This window comes from Euprymna scolopes, chromosome 40 (genome assembly GCF_053919585.1).
Source record: "Euprymna scolopes isolate OS-2025 chromosome 40, ASM5391958v1, whole genome shotgun sequence".
Lineage (NCBI taxonomy): Eukaryota > Metazoa > Mollusca > Cephalopoda > Sepiida > Sepiolidae > Euprymna > Euprymna scolopes.
The window spans coordinates 24,969,686-24,986,959 of NC_136521.1; the positions used below are offsets into that span (position 1 = coordinate 24,969,686).

The 17,274-nt window shown below is 35.4% G+C and overlaps 1 protein-coding gene across 7 annotated transcripts in view; it reads left to right on the top strand.

Moving 5' to 3' along the window:
* Window positions 1-17,274, top strand: part of LOC145265438 (RNA-binding protein 1-like) — a 616,457-nt gene that overhangs the window by 309,988 nt on the left and 289,195 nt on the right. The window lies entirely within an intron of this gene.

Below are 17,274 nucleotides of genomic sequence, written 5' to 3' on the forward strand. Positions count from 1 at the left end.
TGAACAGTCGTTGTATGTGTACATAAGCCAAATGTTAGCGGCTGTTAGGTTCCATGTGAGTGAGACTACAAAATTCTCGCCATTCTATTTACTCTACAGCAGGGGTGTAATTCTGCCACTGGACAATATATTAATCACTCCTAGAAAATACTATGGCAATGTACAGCACGAGATTGCACTACAAGAAATGCATCGATCCTTTACTTTAGTTAGGGATAACATCAGGAAAGCTAAGAGAAAGATGATAAAAATCTCTGATAATAAGACGAAATCTGTGGATTTTAAAGTCAGAGATTTAGTTTATTATAGGAATCGCCAGAGATGGAGTAAGCTAGATATGCTTTTGAAACCCTATTATGTAGTGATAGAAAAAACGGGTCCCGTCTCTTACAAGATTAAGGACCAGTTGACGGGCTCTGTGACAAAGACACACGCAGAGCATCTCGTTGCAGCATCAATTGAGCAATGGGAAATTCCCAAAGCAGAAACTCGTTGAAAAGAAGGGCATTGGCGGCTCCAAGTGACTCCGATGATTCGGATAGTGAGTCAGCTACAGAAGAATCTACTATACTAAGATGGATTGGCCGACCTCGACGGGAGAGGCAGGTCGAGAAGTCGTGTAACGTTGATGGAGGATAGGGTCATGACGCGTAGTACAACATCAAAAATGGCAAATGGCTTAGACGCAAGCTATCCTATATTTGCATAACGTGCAAAGGTCGGGGAGAGAAGCAAGATTTTCTTTGAAAAGCCTGGAGTAGGATCGAAATTTGGGAGTAGTGATGCAGAACCACCGAGAGAGAATTGTTTGGGATGGGTTAAATCGATATTCTGCTGGTAGGATAATATATTCCTCTTGGGGTTCGTTCTGAACGTAGTATGCGAGACGTACAATCGAGTTACATACGATTAAGAGAAGTAGAGAAAATATAATTAAATAAGAATATAAATGTAAGAATATGCATGTTTTTTCCTTTTTTTTTGTCCTTGTTGATTCGAGCAGAGCACATATACATTTCATGTAAAATAATGCACCATTTTCAGATCATTCTAGTGTTAATTTATTTTTTAGTGAGAGACAAATCTTGTGTGTTTTTTAGGGTTAGTGGTAAAGTTATAGAATGGTTTTTATTTTGAAATGGGTGCCATTTGGACTTAGGGTACTGGTTGGGTTAAATAGAATCTTATTTATTTTTTCTAACTAACAGTTAGAAAGTAATTTATTACTACAAATAAAGTTATAAATTTAAGTATATTTGAAAACCAGTTTTCTTGGAGGAGCATATATTTTATAAAATAATCACAGACCTCATTAATTTTAAGCCAAATTTTTATTTATTTATTTTTTTTTTCAAAATAAACTTATCAGGTTGACAATAAAGTTCATAATACAAAATAGAAAAAAAGTATATTTGCACAATTTTCTTATTTCAAGCAAGGTTGAAAAGCTGCTGAAACAGCTTGTGGTATCAACAAAGCATTTGGCCCAGGAACCACTATTGAATGCACAGCACAATGGTGGTTTAAGAAATTTTGTGGCGGTGACAAGAATCTTGAAATTGATGAGTGTAGTGGTTGGCGATCGGATCATGACACTGATCAATTAGGAGCCTTAGTTGAAGCCAATCCACATACAATTGTTTGAGAACTTACTTCTGAATTATAAAACAGTTTCAAACCACTAGAGAGAGATTGGAAAGGGGAAAAAACTTGATAAATGAGTACCTCACGAATTGAACGACAACTAAAAGAAACACCGGCCTTGGTTACATGGGGTAGAATTAGCTGCAAAGTTTGGCTTTGTCTGATGCTGATGAGATTACCTCAGGTCCATTGATGATAGTTGGGATAGAGCACACGCTTCTGTTCAGGATTCTGTTCACTATTTGCCAAAACTGGTGGGAACCAAGCCACTGCTCAGCCACTTTGGACTTGACGGACTGAGCATACAACTCTCTCACATTCTTTATTACTCTTTTACAGTAGTTGCTGGCAGTCCTGAAAATGGCTTTAGTCTCAGCACATCTGTTACATTGGAAGCAATGGAAAAAGTGATTTTTGTGCGCAATGGCAGCAGCACATTCCAGAGAGAACCACGGCTGGCTGTTAGGTTTCTGCTCAAATTTTTTCGAGGGTATGAAACAGTTTATACCTACAATTAACCATATTTTATATATATATATATATATATATATATATATATATATATTTATTTATATTTAATATTTATTTATATTTAATATGTATTTAATATATTTATATATATTTAATATATGTATTTAATATATCTATATATTTAATATATTTCTATGTATTTATTGAAATTTGGATTTAATTCCGAATGAATTTATGCAAATAAAGCATCAACAAAAATAGGAAAACATCTTATCACAAATTAATTTACACTTAAAAATGAAATAGTGATCCAAAAACTGTGTGCTTCATACAAGTGCATTTATTTCGAATGTTTCCATACCACGTTTCATGTGCATTAAAACATCTTGCGTGAGTTAATATATCCATGGTTAATTCAGTCTTATAAAAAGAGAATGAAATGAGATTTACAACAACGATAACACGTGGCGGTGAGAGAAAGGGAAAAATCAACAAAAAATAAAAACTATTGAAATAGAAGATTGGAGACAATGCGAAATTCATTAAAAAAATTTCCACAACCAGAAAAGACAACGTTCTGTTTTCTTAGAAAAGTAATCTCATTCTTGAAAGAAACAGAAGCAAAGTATACTTTATAGGTGAAAGTTTTTTTGTTTTTTTTTCTGGAGAAGATGCCATGCCACATTCACCATGAAAGAATGATGCATCTATAAACTGTTTTCTTTTGCACACAACTATTTGAGCATGAGGTGGAGCAAATGCTAGTGTGATTGCAAGAGTGTAGGATGCAGTAAGTTCAATCAGCAGAGCGTTATCAGTGTCAGTTAAAAGAAGAGTTTATCAGACGTTGATGATGTATGGAAGTTAAACCTAACAAATCAGAGTTGAAGACATGCGTTGCATGGACAGAAATGATATACTACCACTTGTGCTATATTTATCCTGAGATAAATAGAACAGAATTTCTTATTAAAAAAAATGTATTTGCTTTTGTTGAACTGAAGAAACTGGATAGTATAAGAAGATGTGTGCAGAACACGATACTTTGATGGCATGGTTACATTTAAAAAAATGGATAAGAGTTCTAAAGGTAGCAGAGTCAGTTGACAGAAAGGTCACGGAAAAGATTGAAGGAAGTGATAAGGATAGATTTGTTTGGAAGTTAATTCCTAAAAGTCGTCCAACACGTGGCAGCATTTGAAGAGAACATTAAACCGAATAAGATGATAATCACTTTTATATTAATATTACATTATAGTATTCATTGATGGTACAATAAGGATTTACAATTTGTCAATAGCTGATGCAAAAAATATTCAACTTTTCTGCACCCAATCTATGCAAAAGTCACAATTGATATTTGTTATTCTTAATCAGCAGAACATGGATGATAATTTTAGGGCCAAAGTTAATGGCATTTTTTTCTAGTATATAGGAATTTCTCAGCACTTTAAAATTTTGATCCCATTTGATTTGTAAAAAAAAAACAAAAACAGTCCCTTAAAGTTGTCCTCACATTCTCTTGAGATTCCAAAATGCCAGAATATTTTTTGCTATGATAGCGTGCCTTCTTGTTCTCTATTTCCCAAACTATACAAACATACAAAAATTTAAATGTTACAAACAAATAGCTTCTTGTTCAACTCTTCACCCAGGTTTTTTTCTAATAAATCTGGTTCCTATCATAGTATCTCCTTACGCTTCAATTGCAATATAGCTTGTTTAGGGTGAATAAAAGCTTTTTAAAAATATTTTTTTTAAATAAAAAATTGTAATTGTAGAGGCATTTTTGGTTTTATTATTTTTATGAACCGCCAATTTAACTTTTAAAATCAGGATGGAATAAAAAAAACAGTCTGAACACTTAACAGCTCTATTAAATGTTCATTCATGGTTGCTGCATGTATACAATTACTTACCAGAAATAACTAAAATTTTAAGAATCTTAAAAAAAAAAATGGCAAAAAATCAAAAAATGTTCTTTTCCCAAACATGTCATTTGATAATATTTCAAAAGTAATGCGTTACTAATAGTTGAAGTGTCATTTTCCCAGTTTAATGTTTCTAAATGTTATGCCAGTTCTTGAGCTTCAAGCACAGTTTCTAAAAAATGTTATCCAAGATATGGCAAACTTCCAAATGTATTCCTAAAAAAAGTGATTTTCGTGATATTTGTGCCAAAAGTCTGTATTTTTCTCTAAAAATTATAGAATTATAGTAAAATATTTTTAAAACCACAATCGATTGTGAGTATGATCAAACATTTTCAAAGTTAGAGTGGAAATGATTTTTCAATAAATTGGACATTATGGTTGATATCATACAAAGTCAGAGCGGATATAATTTTTAAATGAATTGGACCTTATGGATGATATAATAGAAAACAAGAAAGGATATGACTAGTAAATAAATTGGACATTATAGTTGATATAATGCAAAGTAAGAGATAATATAATTTTTAAATGAATTGGACATTATAGTCGATATAATAAAAAAGTCAGAGAGGATATGATTTTTAAATAAATTGGACATTATGGTTGATATAATACAAAGTCAAAGAGGATATGATTTTTAAATACATTGGACATTATTGTTAATACAATACAAAAAAGATTGTGAATGAAATTGGATGTTATAGTTGATATAATATAAAGTCAAAGAGGATAGGATTTGTAAATAATTTTTTAAAATAAATAGGACATTATAGTTGATATAATACAAAGTCAAATAGGACGTGATTTGAAATAATTTGGACATTACAATTGTTATAATTCAAAGTCAGAGAGGATATTATTTTTAAATAAATTGGACATTATGGTTGATATGATACAAAGTCAGAGAGGATATTATTTGTAAAGAAATTGGACATTTTAGTTGATATAATACAAAGTGAAAGAGGATATGATTTTTAAATAAATTAGACATTATAGTTGATATAATACAAAGTCAGAGAAGAAAATATTTGTAAATAAATTGGACATTATTACTGATAAAACCAAGTGAAAGAGGATATGATTTGTAAATAAATTGGACATTATAGTCGATATAATACAATTTGCAAATAAATGTGATATTATGGTTGATATAATTACGAAGTTAGAGAGGATATGATTTGTAAATAAATGTGATATTATGGTTGATATAATTACAAAGTTAGAGAGGATATGACTTGTAAATAAATGTGATATTATTGGTTGTTAGAGAGGATATGACTAGTAAATAAATTGGACATTATAGTTGATATAATATAAAGTCTGAGAGGATATGATTTGTAAATAAATTGGATATTATAGTTGATATAATAAAAAGTCAGAGAGCATATGATTTAAAAATAAATTGGACATTATAGTTGATATAATATCAATGTCAACGAGGATATGGTTTTTAAATAAATTGGACATCATAGATGACATAATACAACGTCCAAGAGCATATGATTTTTAAATTAATTGGACATTTTAGATGATATAATACAAAGTAAGAGAGAATATGATTTTTAAAGAAATTGGACATTATAGTTGATGTTGCAATATTTTGGGTGTATAATGGGGTATGCTCCCACACAGTCGGACGATTCTATTTATAAACGATGCTGCTAAGAACTGACGAATAAAATTAATTCACGTTCTGCTACCAACCAATCAGAAACCAGAATTGCTTCATAAATATTGAACCTTTTCTGGAGCAATTTCACATGTTCTTTCCCGGGTTTCGACACGGTAAGAATATTTTGTTCTGTGGAACTGTCTACTACAAACAAGTCACCTCCCAGGACTTGTGTGTAACAGCGAACCATCTGAAACTGTTCTGAAACTCAAAATGGCTTACACTTCGAGAGTTGATATAAGAAAAAGTCAGAGAGGATATGATTTTTAAATAAACTGGACATTATAGTTAATATAATACAAAGTCAGCAAGGATATTATTTGTAAATAAATTTGTAATTATAATTGATATAATACAAAGTCAAAGAGTATATGATTTTTAAATAAATTGGAAATTATAGTTGATGTAATACAAAGTCAGAGAGGATATTATTTGTCAATAAATTGAACATTATGGCTGATACCATACAAAGTCAGAAAGGATATGATTTGTCAACTATAATGCTCAATGTATTTAAAAATCATATACTCTCTGACTTTGTATATATCAACCATAATGGTCAATTTATTTAAAAATCATATCCTTTGTGACTTTGTATTGCATCAACTATAACGTCCAATTTATTGACAACTCATATTCTCTCTAACTTTGTATTGTATCAAAAATAAGGTCCAATTTATTTAAATATCATATCCTCTCTGACTGTACAACGTCAAAGAGGATATGATTTTTAAATAAATTGGACGTAATAGTTGATATAATTACAAAGTGAGAGAGGATATGATTTTTAAATAAATTGGACATTATTGTATATATGATACAATGTTAAAGAGGATATGATTTGTAAATAAATTGGACATTATTGTATATATGATACAATGTTAAAGAGGATATTATTTGTAAATAAATTGGACGTAATAGTTGATATAGTACAAAGTGAGAGAGGATATGATTTGTAAATAAATGTGATATTATGGTTGATATAATTACAAAGTGAGAGAGGATATGATTTGTAAATAAATTGGACATTATTGTATATATAATACAATGTCAAAGAGGATATGCTTTCTAAATAAATTGGACATTATTATTGATATAATACAAAGTCAGAGGGCATATGTTTTTTTAGTAAATTAGACAATTTTTGTTTTTATGGTTGGTATATTACAAAGTTAGAGATCACATGTTTTTTAAATAAATTGGACAATGTTTGTTTTTATGGTGGTGTTGCAATATTTTTGATACCATATTTTTAAATGATGCTGCTAGAAACTGAAGGATCGAATTAATTCACGTTCTGCTACCAACTAATCAGAAACCAGAATTGCTCCATAAATATTAAACCTTTTCTGTAGCAATTTCGCATGTTTTTTTCGTCTCGACACGGTAAGAATATTTTGCTCTGTGGAACTGTCTACTGCAAACCAGTCACCTCTCAGGACTTGTGTGTAACAACGAACCATCGGAAACTGTTCTGTCTACTGCAAACCAGTCACCTCTCAAGACTTGTTTAGAACAAAGAACCATCGGAAACTGTTCTGAAACTAAATATGGCTTACATTTCTAGAGGTTATGCGCTCAGCGTGCGTCTTTATTTCGATGGATGCGAATCAAAATTCGAATTGTGGCAAGTTAAATTTCTAGGATATCTATGAACCCAAAATCTACACAAAGTACTACAAACACAATCTGAAAACAGAAACGACCCCGACTTCATTGAAAAGCACGCAATGTCTTTGCGGAATTAATACAGTGTTTAGATGACCGAATCTATCACTGGTAATGAGAGAAGCCCTGGACGACGGCTGCAAAGCATTAAACATATTCAGAGAACATTATTTATCGAAAGGAAAACCCAAAATTATTTCTTTATACACTGAACTGACCTCTCTGTAACGAATGGAAGCCAAAACTATTACTGATTATATTATAAGAGCCGAAACGACTGCAAATTCTTTAAAAATGTCTGGTGAAGTTATAAGTGACAGTCTGTTAATTTCTATGGTCCTTAAGGGATTACCGAGTGATTTTAAGCCATTTACCACCTTGATAACCCAGAAAGAAAGACCCATGACTTTTAGCCAATTCAAGGTAGCACTCAGAAGTCACGAAGAAACTGAAAAAATGATCACAAAAAAAAAACGAATTCACAAATATCATAAAATTTTAAAATACACACATAAAAACACCAAAATTAAAATATACCCATGCCAGGAATAAAAACCGCAACTTTGCCAAAAACAATTTTTCTCCTAAGAAAAGTACAAAAATTATTTGCTATAATTGTGGACGACCTAATCACAAGAGTTTCCAATGTAGATACAAGACTCAAAATGGCGACTCCATTAAAAATGTGAAGAGCTCTGTTAGCGAACATACATTTTTATTTTTGTGTACGTTTAATGCTTCAACAAACAATAATAATTTTCTTGTCGATTGTGGGGCCATGGCACATTTGATTACAAAGGAATCTGATTTTATCAATTTTGACCCCAACTTTAAGCCACAAAATCATTTTGTAGGACTGGCTGACGGGAGTTGAGTAAATGATATCGTTTTGAAAAGAGGTGATGCTAAAATCTCGCTAAGGAACAATAAAGGTGAACTATGTTTCTGTATTCTAGAAAACGCTCTTCTAATCCCAAAATTTAAACAAAATATATTTTCTGTACAAGCTGCCACAAAACAAGGTACAAATATAAACTTTAGCCCCAATAAATCAAAACTGGTATACCTGAATGGAACTGTATTCGACATTAAAGAAAATGGAAGAGTATATTATTTAAATAGCGTAGTCCCATCAAAAACCGCCTGCCATGATCTACAGACATGGCATAAAATTCTTGGACACTGCAATATTCCTGATATCAAAAAGTTGCCGACTGTAGTTGATGGAATGAAAATACAAACATCAAAAAACTTCAACTGCGACGTCTGTACGCATGACATCAACTATCAAAGCAAGATACCAGAAAAAAAAAAAAAAAAAAAAAAAAAATCCTATCAATGGTGCATTGTGACTTGAATGGTCTCGTGGAACCGATGGCCAGAGAACATTATAGATATGTGTGGAATTTCGTAGATGAGCATTCAGGTTTAATAATGGTTTACTTTTTAAAGAACACATCTGATACCCTGCTAGCAACTAAAAAATATCTAGCCGACATGGCTCCCTACGGTGAAGTCAAGTGTATTCGCTCTGACAACGGTACGGAATTCACCAATAAAGACTTTGAACTTTTACTAATTAACCATCATATCAGGCATGAAAATCAGCTCCTCGATCCCCACACCAAAACGGGACTGCTGAAAGAGCATGGCGGACACTTTTTGAAATGGCAAGATGCCTACTCATTGAATCAAAACTCCCCAAAAACCTCTGGACGTACGCACTTATGGCAGCAGCCTATATACGCAACAGGTGCTTTAACAAAACACTATCTAAAACTTCATATGAATCTTTCTGTGGTAAAAAAACAAATTTAAGCAGAATGCATATATTTGGTTCAACTTGCTTCGCATATATAGATAAAAGGAGTAAATTGAATATTAAAGCCGACAGAGGCATATTTCTTGGATATGATAAAAACAGTTCAGCCAATTTAGTATTTTTTCCAGAGAAAAATAAAATAAAAAGAATCCGATGTGTAAAATTCACAGACAACTTTAATTTTACAGACGAAAACCCATCATATGAAGAAGATGAAATTATATTCCCTCAAATAATTAAAACAAACGAAGACAATAAAAATGACGGAGACAAGAGTATCCATGATGATGATGATAATGATAAAGGCAAAAGATATCCCAAAAGAAATAGAAGGCGACACGATTTTTTTGTGGTCGACAATATAAAAGATTATCAAATCGACTGTTGCTATTCAATGGAAAATGCGCCAAAAAGCTTTAACGAAGCAATTAATTCAGAACATTGTGATGAATGGAAAATTGCCATGAAAAAAGAAATAGATGCCTTAACCAAAAATGATACCTATACGGTAGTACCTCTCCCAAAAGATAAACATGTTATTTCTACAAGATGGGTCTTTACAAAAAAGACTACAGCATCAGCCGTAGAACAATACAAAGCTAGATTTGTTGCTAAAGGGTACTCTCAGATTTACAGTATAGAATATTTTTCTACGCTTTCACCAACCACAAACCTAATGACAATCAGAATTTTACTGCAAATGGCATCACAATATAACCTAAACATCCATCAAATGGACGTAAAAAATGCTTATTTGAATGCCCCAATAGACTGTGAAATTTATATTACCCTTCCAGAGGTAAAAATAAAAATAGCGTGTGGCGACTTAACAAGTCATTATATGGTCTAAAGCAGAGTGCTCAGTGTTGAAATACAGTATTTCATGATTATATTATTAAACAACAATTTAGACAATGCACTGTAGAACTCTGTTTATATACCCAACACAAAGACGATAAACTACTGATTTTGGTTTTGTGGGTCGATGATATTTTAATCGCATCAAATTGTGACATAATGTTAACCGATGTTAAGAAGAAATTAAGTAAAAGATTCAAAATGACCGATCTTGGCAAAATATCCTGGTTTTTGGGGATAGAATTTACTCAAAGCTGTTACTTGTTACTTGTTTTGGGGATAGAATTTACTCAAAGCTGTGACTTGTTACGATGAATCAATCGAGATACATCGACAAAATACTATTAAAATTTGGAATGGGAGAGTGCAAGAAATGCTCTACACCAGTCGAAAATGATATTAATAAAAATATACACACAGAATCTGAAATAATAAATGATAAACAATACCGTGATAATTATCGGTAATAAATGATAAACAATACTGCAAAATTATAGGTAGTCTTGTATGACTGCAACCAGACCCGACATATGCTATACAGTAACAAAACTGTCACAAAAATTATCACGACTGACAATGAAGGATTTAAACAGAGCTAAACAAGTCCTGCATTATTTAAAAGGAACTAAAGAACAGAAGTTAGTATTTAGAAAATCAAGAAATCCCCTAAAATTAGAAGGGTTTTCGGATTCAGATTGGGGAAACGACGAAGATCGAAAAAGTATATCTGGATATTGTTTCAGACTCTTAGAAAATGAGCGTATTATTTCATGGAAATCTAAAAAGCAACAGATTGTATCTCTCTCTATGTGTGAAGCAGAATTTATCGCGATCGCACACACGACCCAGGAAGCACTCTACCTTAAAAATATCCTAAAGACTATTTTAGAGCCAGAATTAAGTAAAAGCCCCGTAGTAATTAATTGTGATGATCAAGCCAGTATAGTCTTAGCACAGAACACGATAATCAACCAAAGATCTAAGCATATAGATATAAAATACCATTTCATAAAAAAACGAGGTGAAAAAGGAATCCATTATTTTGAATTACATATCATCAGAACAAAATATCGCTGATATATTCACGAAACCCGCAACAAGAATAAAGTTAAAGCATTTTTTCTCAAAACTTGTTGGGGGATTCGACTGAATAATTTTTTTTCACAGCCCTGTATGTATATAAATTTCTATATATAAAAAAAAAAAAAATTAGTCCTAGACAAGACGTTAAACTATATCCATTTTATTTGTATTACCACTTTAACCTACTAATGCCTAACTAATACTTTTGCTGAAATAAAACAACAAAAAAAAGTCACTTTTTTAAAAACCTCTTCTTTGTAATTTTACTTTTCGACAAAAAACTTTTTGCATGCTTATTTTAAGGCGCGCAGAAATTGCAATTGACTTTTATTAATTTTTTTTGTGCACATTAGTTTTCTTTCTTATTTTTCAAAAATGTCCTATTTTTTTGCATTGTTTTAATGAACAAAAAAACAAACAAAAAAACAAACAAACAAAACAAAACAAAAAACTCTTTAAACGGGTACATATTGCATGTATGTTCATTTTTATGTATATTTATTTATATGTATGCGTTTTTTCTTTTCTTTTTTTTACAAAACTGCATAATCAAATTTAAGAAATGGCTTCTTTTTCACATACCCACCCCTTTTTAAGGTTAAAATACTTTCCATTTCTTTTATTTCTCTTCTCTGTACACATATATTTTGTTTTGACATTTGAACACAATTAAAAATGGCGTCTTTTTACATGCTAAAATTTTAAGATCCAAATGATTTCTAATTTTTGTTATGTATAATTGAATATAAAAAAATATATATTTATTTTTGAGCAGAACAAACACAAGTGACTTCCCCATTATAAAAAATAGGGGGGGGATGTTGCAATATTTTTGATATCATAATGGGGTATGATCCCACACAGTCGGGCAATTCTATTTATAAACGATGCTGCTAGGAACTGACTAATCAAATTAATTCACGTTCTGCTACCAACCAATCAGAAACCAAAATTGCTCCATAAATATTAAACCTTTTCTGTAGCAATTTCGCATGTTTTTTCCGTCTCGACACGGTAAGAATATTTTGCTCTGTGGAACTGTCTACTGCAAACCAGTCACCTCTCAGGACTTGTGTGTAACAACGAACCATCGGAAACTGTTTTGTCTACTGCAAACCAGTCACCTCTCAAGACTTGTTTAGAACAACGAACCATCGGAAACTGTTCCGAAACTAAACATGACTTACACTTCTAGAGTTGGTATTATACAAAGTCAGAGAGCATATGTTTTTTAATAAAATAGACAATGTTTGTTGTCATTGTTGATATAATACAAAGTTAGAGAGCATATGTTTTTAAATAAATTAGACAATGTTTGTTGTCATTGTTGATATTATACAAAGTTAGAGAGCATATGTTTTTAAATAAATTAGACAATGTTTGTTGTCATTGTTGATATTATACAAAGTCAGAGAGCATATGTTTTTTAATAAAATAGACAATGTTTCTTGTCATTGTTGATATAATACAAAGTTAGAGAGCATATGTTTTTAAATAAATTAGACAATGTTTGTTGTCATTGTTGATATTATACAAAGTCAGAGAGCATATGTTTTTTAATAAAATAGACAATGTTTGTTGTCATTGTTGATATAATACAAAGTTAGAGAGCATATGTTTTTAAATAAATTAGACAATGTTTGTTGTCATTGTTGATATTATACAAAGTCAGAGAGCATATGTTTTTTAAATAAATTAGACAATGTTTGTTTTTATGGTTGATTTAATGCAAAGTCAGAGAGGACATGTTTTTTAAATATATATATATTTTTTTTGGGGGGGGGGATCACCACTTATCAAGGCTCATAAGCCACTCGGGGATAAGGGTTATTTTTAGTACAATAATCAATGGGATAATATCGTAGTAATAGTTGGTATTGGAGATTTGATAAAGTGTCTTACTTAAGGAGGTGATTAATCAGGAATTTGTTTATGTTGGACTTGAAGACGTCCAAGTTGTAGTCAGGTGGGAAACAGGCAAACGGAAGAGAATTCCACAGGCGTGCACTTTTCAGAAAAAAGCTATGTTCATGGAATCTACGTTTTGATTTAGGCACAGATAAAGAGTGGGGGAAATTACTGACAGTGGTTTTAGCTAGACGGGGGTTTATCATGAAAGATTGGCGAGGGGGGGATCAGAGATTGGAGCTCGGACGGGCACTTGCCATGGAAATAACGATAAAACAAAGACAGGCTCGCAACGTCTCTTCTGTGGGAGAGAGGTTGCAGGAAAGAGAAGAGAGTTTCCCCCACTAAGCCACGAAGTCTATTTTGTACTTTGTCAAGGCAGGATAGGCTGTTTTTTGAAGCTCCAGCCAAGAAGTGACAGCAGTACTCCATCTTTGGACGTACTTGGCTTTTATAGAGATAGAGAATTGCATCAGTAGTGAGATATCTTCTGGAGCGGTAGAAGGATCCTACCATTTTCCCACTTTATATACATGTTCCATTTCAGATCAGGAGTAACGGTCAAACCCAGGAGCTTGTCAAAACATGAAGCCTCCCCAAGACGAGAGCCATCCATTTCAATTGATGCTAGATGAGGAACAGAGCGTTGATGATGTAAAGTTAGGAGCTTGGTTTTAGATGCATTAAAAGTAACCAGCCATCTCTTCCCCCACTGAACGACGCGCTCAAGATCAGAGGAGAGGGAATCAAAGAGAGCTTTGTCATTTACGGCCTTTGATGTGTTGCCGTAGATGGTCGTGTCATCAGCATAGATATCAACGAATGAATTAAGTATGTGTTTTGGGAGATCATTGATGTAGATTGATGTAGATTTAGAGATCATTGATGAATGATTTTATTATTGAGAAAACATTTCCAGTTATACAAAGTCAGAGAGCATATGTTTTTTTAATAAAATAGACAATGTTTGTTGTCATCGTTGATATAATACAAAGTCAGAGAGCATATGCTTTTTAAATAAATTGCACAATATTTGTTTTTATTGTTGGTATAATACAAAGCTAGAAAGCATATGTTTTTTAAATAAATTTTCAAATAAATATATGTTGTTATAACTTCAAAATATGACCATGTTAGGATATATTTTGAAACAAAGAAGGAAGTGGATGTTTGTGTGGTTCATCGAAATTGATTTTCAAAAAATAATGGTGCATGGAATGAAATGGTTGATTACCCCTGCTCCAGAACTATTATTAACTTATACCAACTATACTAAAATAGCTCTTAATTCGGAGGGAGTTTATAATAGGAAAATTAAATATCTCTAATGATGTACTAGGCACTAAGGATGCATTTGTTCTAATAAAACGTCCAAAAATAATATAATTTAAATGGTAACAAGTAATGTGGGGACGATTAATCGGTTTCGGGAATCAGAAAAATCAGATCTTTTTGGGGTATCAAATTCGGTATCGGAATCAGAAAAATTATAGTCTAATTTCGGATTCCAAATGGATTCTTTAAAATTTTTAAATAAAAAATAAAACAAGCACAAATTGCTTTTTTATTAGAAGTTGTTCCTGTGGCAAAAGCTGTGAAAATGAGGGCTTACCGTTCAAACGACCTAGGTGTGCGTGTGTGCTTCGTCATCGCTGTGAAGCTAGGATAAGAAAAGAATTCCAAGATGGCGCCGACAGCGTTTTGTAATGGTATGATCTCGGAAACTATCGCAAAATCTCGTGCATATATGCAAATGAGTTGGTCTTCGACAACTATAAATTCAGGTCGTTTTGGAAGGCAAGGAGTGAGGAAAGAACGGCCGGTTGGTAATTGTGTACGCTGGTTCGTGTTGGTGGCGTGTCACCGTGTCTGTGTGTACTGATCGAACCGCTTTCCTGTCCCTTGGACTTTGAATTTGTTTAGATTGGACTTCAACTTCAAGCTATTTCGGCGGATATCTCCGGTATGGACAAGTTCGACCTGAAATTGATCCCAGAATTTGACGGCTTCCCGGACAGACCTTCGGTGGTCGAATAGCTAGAGAAAGCCGAACGTGTTTGCCGGTTGAGCAAGATAAAGGACCCAGCTATAGTCATCCCACTTAGGCTCACCAAGGGGGCCTATGCTGTGTATCAGCAGCTCAGGGATGACGCGACTATGGAACAAATTAAAGAGGCGTTGTACGGAGCATTTGGAGCGGACCCTTTTGTTGCCTGGCGGCAATTTTCTGGACGACGGCTTGGGCCAGGGGAGACGGTGGATCTCTATCTGGACGACCTGAAGAAGCTTGCTACCCCCTTCAGAGGTGCAAGCGACCGTAAATTGGCGTGCGCCTTCCTGTCTGGGCTCCCGGAAAGCACCAGTCGACTGCTGTGGGCGTCATCGAAGCTCAATGAGCTTGGATTAGAGGAGCTATTGGCTAGAGCCCGAAACATCATGAAGGACAAGGAGGAGCCAGTCTCGGCGGCAGTTGAGGCATTGGAATCGCCTGTAGAGGGCCGACGATGCTATAAATATGGCGGCCCCAACCACTTCGCCAGGGATTGTAGGAGTGACGCGAAGGGCACCCTGGATTATGGAGCACGGAAGTGGGTGCGTTGTTACCGTTGCGGCAAGCCAGGCCATTTAGCTCGGGCGTGTCCGCCAGCACCCTCCCCAAAGCGGCTGTGAACAAGGCACCCCTGAAGTAATTGTGAGTGTTGACGGGTGCAAACGCTCAGCGCTGGTTGATACCGGGTGCACCCAAACCCTGATACGCAAGGGATATTGCACCGCATGGAAGGAGCGGAAGGTCCCAGTACTAACCGTTGGCAGAGGTTCGCTGATGTGTAGTGGGGTGAGCGAGGTCTACGTAAGCATTGGCAGTGGCCCCCCCCCGGTGGCTGTGAAGGCGTTAGTGGTTGACGGGGAACTACTGGGGTGCAACCTTCTTCTTGGAATAGATTCCATTACACGGCTGGGCGGAATCACCATAAACGGCGCCGGTGATGTAAGGTTCTCCCAACTTGAGACACCGGTCTGTGCAGCCATCACTCTTGATGAACCCGACTTCCACGCAAAATACGACAGGGGCACGAACGCCTACACCGTGTCCTGGAAGTGGTCGGGTGACCAGCCACCAGTGTTCCTGCGGAATCGGCTGGTGGAGTATCCTCCTCCTGCACATCTTAGGGGGCAGTACGAGGCAGAGCTCCAGGTTTGGAAGGACAATGGCTGGCTGGTCCCGTACCCGGAAGATGAACTTGGGCCCCCAAAGGGGTTGATTCCCCTGACGGCTATCAGGCAGGAGAACAAACAAAAAGTCCGACCCGGCATGGACTAACGGGAACTCAACGAGCATATTGACCCACACACGGCGGGTGCAGACGTCTGTGCACACAAACTGAGAGAGTGGTGGCAACAAGGGGCGGACGCAGCAATATTGGATTTGCGAAGAGCTTACTTGCAGATACGCGTCGAAAAATCGCTGTGGCCGTACCAGACGGTTAAGATTAAAGGGACACGTTATTGCTTGACGAAGCTAGGGTTTGGCCTGAACATCGTCCCAAACATCATGACGGCAATCATGCGGGCGATCCGCCGTCAGGACGAAGCCGTGCAACAAGCGACATCATCATATATCGATGACATCTACGTGAACGAGAGCTTCATACCTGCACAGAAGGTTAAAGAACACTTTGAAAGCTTCGGGCTAACGTGCAAGGAGCTGGAGCGACTGTGAGATGGGACGAAGGTGCTTGGCCTGCGCGTGAGCGGCAGCGCAGACGGACTCCGCTGGGGAAGAGGTGGTGACATCCCAGAAGTCCCAACTAGCGTCACGTGTCGGTGCGTCTTCTCCATCTGTGGGAAACTGGTGGGCCACTTCCCCATGTGTGGGTGGCTCCGGGTGGCGGTGGCGGCCATAAAGCGACGAGCGACTTCCATGTCAACCGGGTGGGACGATGAGCTGCGCGACCCCGCCCTGCGGAAAATGCTAGAGAAGACTTTGGCCAGAGTCTCCGAGGACGATCCGGTGCAAGGGAAATGGTGCGTCTACAGGAGCGAGTTTACGGTTCGGGTGGATGCCAGCTTGCTCGCCCTCTGTGTTGCTCTGGTGGTCAACAGATCTATCGTGGAAGATGCCTGCTGGCTTCAGCCAGAAAATGACACCAGGCACATCAACCTGGCTGAACTCGATGCTACAGTGAAGGGGATCAACCTGGCGCTACAGTGGC